This window comes from Mixophyes fleayi, chromosome 3 (genome assembly GCF_038048845.1).
Source record: "Mixophyes fleayi isolate aMixFle1 chromosome 3, aMixFle1.hap1, whole genome shotgun sequence".
NCBI lineage: Eukaryota > Metazoa > Chordata > Amphibia > Anura > Limnodynastidae > Mixophyes > Mixophyes fleayi.
In genome coordinates this window covers 300,239,629-300,253,769 of record NC_134404.1, presented here as the reverse complement: position 1 = coordinate 300,253,769, position 14,141 = coordinate 300,239,629, and the positions used below count along the sequence as shown (strand labels likewise).

At 40.2% G+C, this 14,141-nt stretch overlaps 1 protein-coding gene across 1 annotated transcript in view; it reads right to left on the bottom strand.

Moving 5' to 3' along the window:
* Window positions 1-10,442, bottom strand: part of B3GNT2 (UDP-GlcNAc:betaGal beta-1,3-N-acetylglucosaminyltransferase 2) — a 36,931-nt gene extending 26,489 nt beyond the window's left edge. Inside the window, exon 1 of the mRNA XM_075203879.1 lies at window positions 10,070-10,442. The gene's annotated coding sequence lies outside the window, so the exon portion shown is untranslated. The remainder of the gene's footprint in view (window positions 1-10,069) is intronic.
* Window positions 10,443-14,141: the final 3,699 nt, after the last annotated feature.

Genomic DNA, 14,141 nt, shown 5'->3' with positions numbered 1-14,141 from the left:
TCTATTATTTTAGTCACCCGGTCAAAAAAAAAAAGAAAAAAAATGTCAATAAGATTTGTTTGACATAATCCTCCCCCAGTAAATCCATGCTGTTTAGGATCCTGCAAATTACTGGATTTGAGATATTCTACAACTCATTTCTTTAAGAGTGTTTCCATCAATTTCCCTCCTACTGATGTAAGGTTCCACTGGGCAGCAGTTGCTACTTCTGTTGCAAACCACAGACTTCCTTTTTTTTCCCAACCCGTTTGATACAAAGGTCAGTTGCTTTTAATATTACACTTATTCATTTTTCACATCTCTCCAATAAGCTTTTCAAATTCCTTCACTCTGTAGAGATTAGAAAAATGTGTAAGTGACTCTTTGGCAAAGTCAGCTTTCCTACAATCTAACCTTTGTGTCAGTCTGTCCTTTTACTAAACCATACAGTTTGATGGTCACTGGATCCCAGGTTCTCACCCACATTTACAAAAGATATTCTGTCACCATTTGTAAGAATTAAGTCTAATATTTGCATCTTTGTGAGTAGACTTCCTCATCATTTGCTTGAGGGATGCTCCCTGCAAGGAATACAGAATGTCCCTACTTCTAGTGGTATTTGCAAAAGACCCCTCTCAGTTCACAGACGGTAAATTATAAAGTCTCCTATGATTATTACCCCTCCAGCTCACTCAAGGTAGTTACTAAAATACAGAGTTTGATAACTATTACTTCAATTGCTAGGTGTGCATATTGGTTTGTACTCACCTTCATGCATGATAAGCATAGGGAAGACCTACCCATTAACTGCATCGTATAAATTACCTCAGCCTAGATTCAAAACTTGAGAAATTTTAGAAAATGGCTGCTGTACATACTGAGTAAATGAGCAATTACGTAGTTTGTCAGCTGATTTCCGCCATCGTGTGTCACATGTCCGAACTGAACCACACAGAGAATACCCCCCAGTCTGCTACCAGGGAGTGTCAGACTGCCAAAACTAGTTGATTTTTATTAAAAAACAGCTTCAGAAATGTGCTTTTGTAAACATGACAGGAGACTGGTTGCTATGGGTTACAAACATCACACCATGTTATGAATCAAATTCTAGCATGTATTACTACTCTAAGACACAGGCATATTTATTTAAAACACACTAGTATTCATCTTGAAAACTTATACTCTGAACAATACAGAACACACATTCAGTCAGAGATCATTGAACAATTGTTCTCCTTTAGATCACCCCGATGTGGCCGTTTGCATGAGACGGATTATCTACAACACGCTTCGGTACAAAATACTTTTGCATGTGGTGGGCGGGGTTAGCAAAGGATCATCCTTCAGACCACGCAAAAGAAGGAGCAGACTTTCTACTGGTTTGGACGGTGTTCTCAATTGGCATTGTTAAGGAAATGGCTGTGACCGCACAGTTGGAGTGTGTTGGCGGCTTTTCCCTATAGCTGGCACCGCAAGATGGCAGACGTCAAGGTGATCTATCCCCCAGATGGGACAAACACACACAGTATAAAAGGGCTATATGATAAATTATGTTTCATTATAATGCCCTTTACCTCATTGTCATAACACCCTAAATCATGTAATATCTAATCGTATCCCTAATATATTATCTTACATTAAGCCAGTAGAATATCCTGTACCTCATGTTTTAGCTCTCACAGAGTTTGCAAATTACCAAATGTGCAGACATCCCCAATGTCTTATGCATCCCTGCACATAAGACATGACCGGCCAGGAAACAAACAAACAAAAACAAAAAAAAGCATATTAGCCTATAATAAATAGCTACAGAAGCGTGCAGTACACCTGTTTCGAAGGCCAGACGCCAGGGATGCTGGCGTCAGGCTTTCCCATTAAAAGGAGTCTTGCCTACAGCAGTCTGTCTAGTAGGAGACCACCAGCATGATTACCCTATCAGCAGTCCCCAGACTAGGGCTCCACTTATACTGAATTATCAATATAATGCCATTATCCGCTTTGGCTAGAAACACCACTTATAAATGTTAATATGAACAATTTTACTCCACAGGAGAGAGAAAGAGGCCTATTTATCAAACACGCTGGCATACATTAACATAATTGAAGACTTTCACTGAAGTAAGCTATGCTCCGAAGAGCAGAGCTGCACAACGGATGTGTGGAGAGATCATGTGATCCCTCCCTGTCACATGATACACTGGCAGTGGGACATAGCTCTCTGTGCGCATACCTGATACTATCGGTCGGCGCATACACACTAGGATTTTCAGAGAAATGCCGAAGAGACCCTTCTCTTATGTGCGAAGAGGCGGAGAAAAGGTAAGTGAAAAACTTCAGCAGGGACAGCACTTACGTTAAACTGCTGTCCCTGCGGAAGTTTATTGATCAATATGAAAGATGGTTCAATCCTTATCAATGCTTTGAGGATTGAAAACTGTCTTTTATATTAAGTGCTGCTTCGAACGAGGGGGGAGAGAAAACAAAAAAACAAAACAAATACTACATTCAGTTATGATAAAACATTAACATAAATGGAGCTTCTGTAAATAAGCTATGATTTGGGTGTATATTGTAGGGTCAAGTCTTTTTATAGGTTTGCCTCTTTGGGAAAAATATGTTTTTTAGTTACCTCCCATTTCCTATTTATGCAAATACAGACAGGCTGTATTTCATGGGAAATGCAGCAACTGATGGACTGCTTGCCCTGAGGGGTTGGGGCAGGACAGAGTATTTAATTTGTATTTTAATCAGGTATACACCCCAGGGCCATCTTAACAACATTATGGGCCCCCGGGCAAAGCAGTGCACCGGGGCCCCTAGATATAGATATATACAGAGATAGAGATAGAGATAGAGATAGAGATAGAGATAGAGATAGAGATAGAGATAGAGGTACTTGCTCAGTGACCCTTGTAGGTTTTTATTGCAGGTTTTTTTCTTTATCATCATCATCATCATTTATTTATTTATATAGCGCCACTAATTCCGCAGCGCTGTACAGAGAACTCATTCACATCAGTCCCTGCCCCATTGGAGCTTACAGTCTAAATTCCCTAATATAGACACACACTCACACACATAGACATATACATACAGACAGACAGGTAGAGACTAGGGTCAATTTTTGATAGCAGCCAATTAACCTACCAGTATGCTTTTGGAGTGTGAGAGGAAACCGGAGCACCCGGAGGAAACCCACGCAAACACAGGGAGAACATACAAACTTCACACAGATAAGGCCATGGTCGGGAATCGAACTCATGACCCCAGTGCTGTGAAGCACAAGTGCTAACCACTAGGCCACTGTGCTGCCTTTTTCAGGATTATTTATTCTCATTAAGAGCCATGCCTATGGGGCCCCCTTGCCCGTGGGGCCCCCAGGCAGCTGCCCATCGTGCCCAATGGAAAAGATGGCCCTGATACACCCAAACATTGCAACAGTTGGTAATTTCAGATTCAAGTATTATATGTACCAAGCTTGAACCTATTCCAGGAGGGAAATATTATTTCCTGGAATAGGTTCAAGCTTGGTACATACAATACAGGAATCTGAAATTACAAACTGGTGCAATGTCTGCAGAAAGATTTTTCTCATATATGCACTGCTCCTTACATTGTGATCCAGACTCTCTAATAGGGCGACAGGTCACAGAACTGTGTGACTAAACTGGACAACTCACATTGTCTGCAGTCAGTGGCCTACTGGATTTTTTTTTTTGTCTGTCCCAAATTTCATTTACATAGATACTAAGGCCAATTAGCTGCCAAACATTGCAGGCCGATATAGCTTTAGCATGATTTTGAGCACTGTAATCCAGTCTAGGTTTTACTCTGTAACACTCAAACACACAACTATAATGTCAATGCTTGTAATAAAACAACTAAATGTACTAATGGAAATTGATCTCCCTTTTTAACGTCAAGCAAGAAATTAGAAGATTCTGATAGTTATCACAAGGATATGATAATGGAAATATAAAATGAGATTAGAGCCCGTCTTTTGTGATTGAGAGCAGATGAAGCCTGAAATGTTAGCAGTGTTTTATTAACATCTTGCTGAGCTGCACTTTACCTGCTGTACCTTAGAATTTGAATTAGCCACTGGGTAAGACAAACAAAGGACATATGTTACATATTTACTTGTGTTTAGCAATTGGATTCTGGACTTGCATACATTACGGGGCATAAAAAAAAAAAAAGTTGGATGTATGTAAATTAATCTACTTTAGATGGAAAAATTCTGAGAGGATATGCAATAGGTAAAGTATTATAGTTCTGCTATCTGTGTGTGTTTTATGGTGTTATAGACTACTGTATTTTGAGATTTTACCATTGTGAGTAACTGCAGGCTTCTCCATTTGAATTATGCATTTTTATGAAAAAGTAGTTGTCATGAGTGCACACAACTGTTTCTCCACATAATTGGTTTTAGGATTTGTATTTTATATTGGCATTTATATAAGTGTATAGTCTATAAATTCTCTCTCGCCATGATAAGCGGGCGCCACTTAATTACTCGTTTTGATGCGTGTTTTTTCTACCTCCTATATTGGCATCAGATTGCTTAATGCAATTTGTTCACTCGCTCAGTAAACCTAACATGTCACTGAGCAAGAAGGATTTAGTACCCAATCCTGACGTACCCAACATATTTGCATATGTAAATGCACAACGCTGCTGCTTTGACGTTAGTATCAATAGGAAAAGGATCAGAGTAAAGGGATGGAAATCTTGTGTGGGTCACTGCTGGCTACCACTAATAATACGTGGGTGTCAAAGGTTTCAAGACAAGATTTTAGAAAAGTAACTCCAATGGCAAGGAATCAGGGGTTAAAAAAAAAAAAAAAAAAAAAAAAAAGTGAGCTAAAGAGACAACAGAAAAGCCACATATGGGATAAAAAAAATGCTTAAGCAAAAGTGCAACGCTTAATAAAGCATAATGACAGAAAGCATCACATTAGGTAACTGCAAATAATTAGTGGCACATAGAAAGTGCAGTTGTTACCTCTTTGTAGCCTCTTAAAATTACTGTTTTCTCAGATTTCCTCTTTGACAAAGTCAGTGTAACTGATATTTTTCATGATTCATTGTTTAGTAAATACTGTTTTTCGTTCAACAACATAATGCACCAAACCGGATAATCCCTCTGTTTAGTGAAACAAGCTCGGACTACTCCAATACATTTCTAAAGCTTTCAACCCCATTCTCTCAAGTCTTTACACTTTTCCACAAACCCACCTCTCCATAACACCTATCCCTCTCCTCTAAAACCACTGCATTACTCTTAATCACAAGACTAGTAATTCCTTCTGCGTACTTTGCCATTTCCCTGCTACCTTATCGATCATGTGTGCCCACACCTCTTAGATAGCACGCTTGTTTGGGTATGTCCACTCTGGCCTTCAATTTATAAGTAACCCATTATAAAACATGAACTCCAACGTTAATGATCCAAAATAGCTGGGTGTAACTATAGATTACCAGGAGTCTCAGAGAGTTTGATTACGCTGGACATACACTCATGCTGCTAACAAATTACTAAAATTTGGCCATTACAGATGAACTGCTAAACTGTCTTGTCCGCATCCAGGCAAACCCAGGAAATTGCTTACAAACACGGAGGCCTGTTTGTGCATATGAAAGATAACCACACAGACAGCAGTTATCTTTAAACCACATTTATGAACAAGTCAGGAACTCATACTAATTATTTATATTGGGTTAAACTTCAGTATATAGTTAGCAATATTGCTGTGTGCGTGGTCAGCTTTACAGTGCCAAGAGGGTAGTTTTAATTGAATCTCTATAACAATTCTATTACTTTCTATTCAGTTTGCAACCTCTAGGAGCGAGTGCAGAAAAGACCCTCAGTTATTGTTTCTGCCATTCACTAAGCCAGTAAAGATGAAAGTGAATAAACCTACTTACTAGACTTATAGGCTGTAGCAGAAATCGAACCTCTTGAAACCTTCGAAAGGCAACAGTCTGTGTGAAATCAAAGTGCTTTAGTACACAAAGAGGTTCAAATACACAGCTATAATGAAACTGAAAACTGGAGAAAGAAACAGTTGTACTATTCTTGAAGACACTACTATCATCTCACCCCACCCAATCCATGTTATAACTGTATTATCAAGTTACTTATGCTAACACAATTTTTTTTTTTTATAAAAGGTGAAATAGGACATAAAGGGGGGGATTTTATTAATTTCATTATCAGGTACCCGAACATCACAGATTTTCCTGTACACTTCCACGTGGTCCTAGGATTTTATAGGCTTTGTTTTCCCTATCTTTCCATAAATCTAAGGTCTAACTTCCATATGTGCTGATCTCAGAACGATATCATTCCAGAATCCAGATTACTGGTGTGTCTACATTAAATTAGCAGGCATACAATTCTATAACGGTTTTTGACATTTGACACCAAAAATAAAATGAAAAAAAGCTTTTATGATTTTAACTTAAGTTTTAGGAGTTAACCTTGTTTAACGAGTGCCTTCCTTTTATACTTTAAAATGGCCCTACAGATGTTAGGCAACAAAAAAAATAAATAAAAAGACACTGGATATTTAATAGTGTGTACATACTAAATACCAATAAAACAAATATTTTTGCAGCAACAAGCTGAAATAGTCTACTGTGTAATTATAATGTGGGGAGGGGTATCTCTATGCAATATATGGCCAGTAATTGAATTCATTTGCAAATTAGGCATTCCTAAAGCATTCTTTTTATATTTTATAACACAAATGACACCACTAAAGCATCTTGTTGGAGTGAAAGGGACGCATATTGGAGTAATTGATGAAAAGGTTTGAGGCCCTTCAGGACACAGTGATCCTCCATTATGGCCTTCATAAACAGGTCTTAGTTGTGCACCCCTTTGTTAGCCATAGATAAAAATTATATATAATTTTTCTGTATTTTATGTTAAAACCCAGTATTTTTTGTCTACAAAAACATATCTTGCTACATAACTTATTTCAAAAGCACTTCACAGTTTTCGTATGGAGCTCACGATTCCAGATAAGCATTAGGTTAATTATTGACTGTGTAACTTGAGGTTAAGTGGAAACAGTCTGCAGAACCGTATGCGAGTACAGACAGTGAGCAATCTTTCAAGTGCAACAATCCAAGTTGCACTTTAAAAATCAAAAACTCTGAATGTACCAAACATATTGTAGTCACATTCCAAACAAAAAGTGGCAAAGAAATAGTCTCACTTCATACACAAACAAAACTGGAAATAAGACATTTTTAATGTTTCTCCTGTAATTCTACTAGAGAGTAGTCAAATTCCTCATGTTCATTCCAATAGTAATGCTTGAGTAGATTAAGGGTTAGTCCCACAGTAGGACACTCAATGACCTTTTACTGCAAACTAGCTCCTGCTATTATATCCTCAACACATTTAGGGAAAGAAGATTGTTTTGTGTTGCTGTTTAGGCTTCTTTTTTTTTTTTTCCTAGAATTTTAGATAGGTCATGTAAACTTCTAAAATTCTAGTATATCACATCAAACTACATCCCCTTAGTCTTTAGTTGGATTTTAAAAATGCATTATTCTTTTAAAAACAACTACGTCCCAGTGTGTAAAATTACGTCTTCATCATTAATCATTACCCTATGCTGTCAAACATAAAAATAACAAAAGTGCTTGAATACAGCAGCGGCTAAAATATTCCTTCTGTGCAAGCCCGTAGCACCATAGTGACCAGTATAAGCCAATAACAAAAAAGCATTTACACGACAAAGAAAATGATTTTATGCAAATAGTAGAAACAAAGTGTGCTTTACAACAATACTACTGCCACAGGGGATCATGCAGTAGGTCTGGTTTCCAGGGAGGGGCCTCACAACTATTACTCCCCTCCCTGGGGTCATTCAAGACTAGCATGACACTTAATTGCAAATAAAGTATAAGCAATTAAAACCAAAAGGGATAAAAATATAAAGTAAAAGACTTGTTCCATGTCTTTGTGCGGACGATGCCTTTTTAAAACAGGATTAGTGAAAATTGTCTACAATTATTCAACATGACAAAATTACCACAGGTAAAATATATGTGTCAATTCAACGCCCTGGTATAAACAATAATTTAAAGCCTGAAATAACTAGCTAATTTCCCCTAGTGGTATTCCAAGGAGACACAATCAGCTATTATCAAACACACTGCTAATGAAACATTATTGCCATAACCAGCAGTCCTTTCTAGAGCATTATTCTAGCCAGGCCTTTCTGTAAGGCATTACATAAAACTACATATACTACACAAGAAAAAAAGTAACACATGGAATGGGGTGTATGGGAAAACACAGCTCCTCCTAAAGTACGTTATACTGTGTGCTATAGAATGATGTTACATGCCACACATGTCTGTTTGTGGTGAGCAGAACAACAATTTTCTTGATTTCGGTCCAAAATAAAATATAAGAGCCACAATTACAGAGCAGACACCTATTTTAGCACAGATAAAGTAGACAGTGGCAGAACTTGCTATAGTTAAGGGTTTCCAGAAACCCAGTCCCCAGGGCTCCCCAACAGTGCAGGTTTTCTATATCTCCTGCTGGAGCACAGGTGTATTCATTACTGACTGACACATTGTAACAGATCCACAGGTGGTCCTAATTATGTCACATGTGATCCGGAAACCTGCACTGTTGGAGAGCCCTGAGGACTGGGTTTGGGAAACCCTGCTATAGTGGCTTAACTCTGCCAAATTGCTGAGGCTCCACTTCCAGACAGACATAAAACACACCAGCTGTTAACTCCTTCTGGAAGAATATGGAAGCACTGTTTAACAAGAAGCCTGGATAACACACAAAGTGTCATGCAAGGCCAGGGACAGGTATTTGCCCCCAGGGCCGGTCCCATTGTGGGTTACCTTGGGCTGGGTTACTTGCATTTTTTTTCCTCTGTAAAATGTTCCTAATAGACTGCTGAGTCAAGTCTTGCACCCTCCCCTGTGCAAGGCCTAAGTAAACAAACAAGGATACAATATCAAGAAACTATTGCAATGCATCAAGGGACCAATGACCTATTAAATGATGAAACAAACTTTCCCACAGATCAGGGAATTGAAAAGATGAAGTATGTTTCCAATGACAGGTTTAGCCTGCCTTGAATATATATTTTAATTTTGTTTCAATATAGAACACGTGGGACGCCATGATTGCATCATTAACATATAATACAGTGTGCCGGTTTTAGGCGTCATTCAACCAGGCTTCTCAGTATACATTTCATACAGAAATAGGTATAGATTTGTGCATATCATATGTGGGTCAAGAAAAAATGAGTAGCATTCATTTCACAGCACTGCAGATGTATTATGTAATTTGACTACTCAGTTGACTTGCAACCAAAAATCATCTGTGCAGCAAAGTAAAAAAAGGAAGAGAGGTTCCCCACCCCACCCCCTTTCTTTAATTATTCCGTGTCGCTCTTCTGGTCTCAGATGGATAGGCTCCTGCAAAGCCTCCGGCAATCATGGTTCTGCCAAAGACTGCAGAGTCCCGAGCTGGCCAAACTGAGCCCCCACCAAATACACAGGGACACAGAGGGGTTACGTTGTATCACAGATTACCCAATGAGAGACGCCTAGAGAAGGATTTGCACATGATCCTTAACAAAACATCCGGCTTTCTTCAGCTTTTCAGAAGTCTCTGAATCCTAGTAACCAGCACAGAGTGAGGATATAGCAAATGCATCTGTAGTTTGCAGACAAAAATATCGTATTTGTCACAAGAGGAGACTATGTTGGGCAATGATTTTGGCAATGGGAAGCTAAAAACAAACAAACATAATACAGACCACCTTCACTCATACACAGAGTATACTAAGATAGAACTCAGACTTCACAATTCTCTAACATTACTAGTGCTACAATTGTACTTGCAATCACATTACACCTTCCCATGCCATTAATGTATGTGCCACACACCGGAATCGGTTTGATTTGTGAGCAGATGATAGGGAATCAGGTTATACAGCGGGAAGGGCGCCCTGTTGCTCCCGACAGAGCCGCAGTGTAGCGGCCGGAGAAGGATACGCACTATTTACATAGAACATACGTGGTATGTATTTACCTTGTCTGCTTGCCTGGGCGGGATGGGTCTCTTGGAGGGTGTCTCGCCAGGGTCTGATCATCCTCTCTGCTGCCTCATCGCCCCGCAGCTGTAGTGCATTACCTGGGGGGGTAATCCCCTCTGTCTCTGGCAATTCACCACCCACCGGCTCTTACGTCCACCCGGGTGCAGCAATCCAGCTGTCAACTACTGCAAAAGTCAGATCCCTGATTAGTCTGGAAGGACAGAGCTCAGGTTCTGGGCTGCGCAGTACAAGTCCTGTGTGTTCCCCCAGCCCGTCCTGTAAGTTATAACCATATGTCTATAATAAGCAGCTGTCTCAAAGGATTTTATCTCCCCAGCACCGCTGCCTGTCTGTCACCAGCGGGTGTCGCCTGACTCGCCTCTCTTCTGTTCCCCTTCCATCCTATTGGGCGGCCCAGGGAGAGAGGGCGTGGCTTGTGCTGAGTGACAGCTGGCGGAGGAAACTCAGCTTGTTCTGCCTCCTTCTCTACTGACATCGAGGTTATATAAAGAGTTATCATCTTATGCGTGTTCCAACTTCTTATTAAAAAAAATGTAACAAATCAATAAATTAAAGATGGAAAAAAAATAATTTTAAATTTAGTTAGTTAAAGGCAACTTCATCAGGGCCTCTGTGCTCTGAAAGCTAGCAGATATAAAAATGTATTTTGGTTAGCCAATAAAGGTATCACTCCTATAATACTTTTGTCTTTTTTGACACGAAAGTATTCAACATCACATAGATTATTTTGGCTGACACAGTACTGTAATAATTTTTTTTTTTGCTACACATTGCCTTAGTATTTGAAATACATATTATTTGTCATGGGAAGCCATTCTTGGGCAGCACTGGCAGAACACTGTAAGCTTGGTAAGCAAATGCAGATCGGTGGGTGTCATTCCACCTTCTAAGTCTACATCTCTGCTCTCCATAGAGTGGGAACATCAGAGCAAGTGGTGGGATATGGGCACAGGGCCGTCTCTTCCATTGGGCATGATGGGCAGGTGCCCGGGGGCCCTGCAGGCAAGGGGGGCCCGTCCGAATCCTAAATACTTACCTTGCGGTCACATCAGCGGTGATCCGGCTCCCTCCCTGGTCCCCTCTTCCGTGCTGTGCTCGCAGTGAATGCTGGGCGTGATGTCATGCCCAGCATTCACTGCAACCACAGCACGGAAGAGGGCAGAAGAGACTCTGCGGCGCGGAAAAAAGAAAAGGATCGGACTTAAGGTAAGTTAAGGGGGCCCCTATATATATATATATATATATATATATATATATATATATATGTAAAAAAAAAGTGATTATATATATAATCACGTTTTTTTTTTACATATATATTTTTTTTACACACACACTATTTATATATATATATATATATATATATATATATATATATATATATATATATATATATATAAATAAATAGTGTGTGTGTGTGTGTAAAAAAAATATATATGTAAAAAAAAAGTGATTATATATATAATCACTTTTTTTTTACATATATATATATATATATATATATATATATATATAATTTTTTTTTTAGGGGCCCGGTACACTGCATTGCCCGGGGGCCCATAAAGTAGTTAAGGTGGCCCTATATGGGCATACTACCAAATTTCGGGGAGTCATCCTGGGTCATGGGGCTTAATTACCGGATTCCCATCGTCAAGTCCTGCTCTTGCTGTGCAAGGCCGTGAATTTTGGCGATGGCGTCACCATGCCCCCTCATGCACTTGCCACATGACATCCCTTTTAAAAGTGGGCAAGTATAAGTAAAGTTGGTGCAGCCAGGGCTTGTTGTCACAATTTGCATAATTAAAGCCCCACCAAATTGCATTGCATAGCAGTGCCAGGATGGGATAATTGCGTTACCACATCCACCACCCAGCCTCTAGCATGAGGGGAGGATTTTAATGTTGGCAAGGATGGGTAGGAGGCATTTTGGTTAAAACCTTGTTTGGCCAGGTTAAATACAAGTGGGTTTTCCACTATGCATTTCCACTATGCTATGCATCTACTTAATTTTTTCCTTCTGTTTGTGACAGTGGAAGCAGCAGTACGGCATGTTTAGGAGTTACAGACATTCTATCATTGTGTAAAGTGTGGTTGGGATCATGTTGGACACTCTTCAGTCATTGAAGGCTAAATCAGGATCACTAGGTGATGACATCACTACACAGAACTCTTGTGAGAATTCGAAATGTGGAAGTGATCTAAATCGACTCTTGTGAAATCAATCACAGGGCTAGAGGAAGCACTTCCTCCTAAGCATTGTGCCTGCAGCTGTGACATTGAACTAGTTTTCCTTGTTTAAAGTAACAGCATCCATAAATGGTACATCTTAATTTTGTGTTTCAAAATAAGATGTGTGAGCGCGAATGAAAGAAAGGAGAGACTGGACTATTAATAACATTTAAGGCTTCCTAGTTTTGTCGTCCCCCCTCCTCCATTCATCTGGCAAGTTATTCAGTGGTCTTCTCCAGTGTTATTAATTAGAAACCTGTTTTACTCAAGTCTCCCAGAGACCCTGTTCAGTCCAAATTGCTGATTATCCAGCAGGACACCACCCCAGTCCAGGGGATGGCTGGCAAATTTTAGGCTGGTGGACAATTACTCAGCACTGGCCCATGAGCAGCGGCTCATCATTATAAAGTGGTTTTAGTTATAAAATGCAGGGAATGATTTATCACAGGTTGAAACACCCTTTTCCTGGAGGACACAGGTGATTTCTCTGTTTTCACTTCATCCTATACATGAGGGCAGCACGGTGGCTAAGTGGTTAGCACTTCTGCCTTACAGCACTGGGGTCATGAGTTCAATTCCCGACCATGGCCTGTGAGGAGTTTGTATGTTCTCCCCGTGTTTGCGTGGGTTTCCTCTGGGTACTCCGGTTTCCTCCCACACTCCAAAAAAAACATACTGGTAGGTTAATTGACTGCTAACAAATTGACCCTAGTCTGTGTGTGTGTTTGTGTCTGTCTGTGTGTCTCGTGTGTGTTAGGGAATTTAGACTGTAAGCCCCAATGGGGCAGGGACTGATGTGAGTGAGTTCTCTGTACAGCGCTGCAGAATTAGTGGCGCTATATAAATAAATGGTGATAATGATGATGATGATGATTGTGGTAGTGATAACCCCAACTGAGGGTGCCTATTTATCAGGCATTAAGATGAAACTTCCTCTTCTGGTAACTGCGTCTTGAAATAAGCATTAATTTTCTTGCAGTACTGTTTAAAAAATGTTTTGAAAGAATAAAGGTACTTAATTATACAACACATCACACACATCTTCCCCACTGGTTCATTTTTCCTCTACCCCCTCATTCCCCCCCCCCCCTCTCATTCTTCCTGAATTATCTGGTTGTCGGCTCCACTCATTGACCCCCCCTTCAGGTTCTCAACCCACTCTATGGCTCTCAACGCCACAAGAGCCATTAACTGTGGGTCCAAAAGTAATAGCAAGGTTATGCACAATGGTGCGAGATGCCCCCCCACCCGCCAAACCCCGGCCCTGTGGCCGCAACAAATGCTGCCTGTCCTAGACAAATGTGGGCCCTAGGCATTTAATACAGGATCATATGGAACCCTGCCAGGCTGTCCCTGGAACCAGCCAGCATGGCCTTATCCAGCCACTGAAGAGCTTCCCAGCCACAGCGACCTAGAGCAGTTGACTAAAGGGGAGTCATGCGAATGAGTTGGGATTTAGAAAGATGGACTGCCCACTAATAGAAAGACTGGGGTTTGAGGTTCCCGTCTGGCTGGACACATTTTTTGGTGTAGCCAGTAGACTCATTCACTTACGACTTACGAGTATGGTAACTATGAAATGGCAGCGTGGGTTTGAGCATCATAGCCTAGTCCTATTTTGTCCCTACTCGTCCTTTTGGAATTTTTGTATGTATGATACTATGTTTACTAAATTATTATTATTATTATTATTATCATTTATTTGTTAGGCGCCACAAGGTTTCCGCAGCGCCGCACATAGTACAAACCGTAGACTATACAGGGTATAACAGTACAGAACAATAAACAAAAGTACCAATACTTCAGAAACTCCAGGCAGGC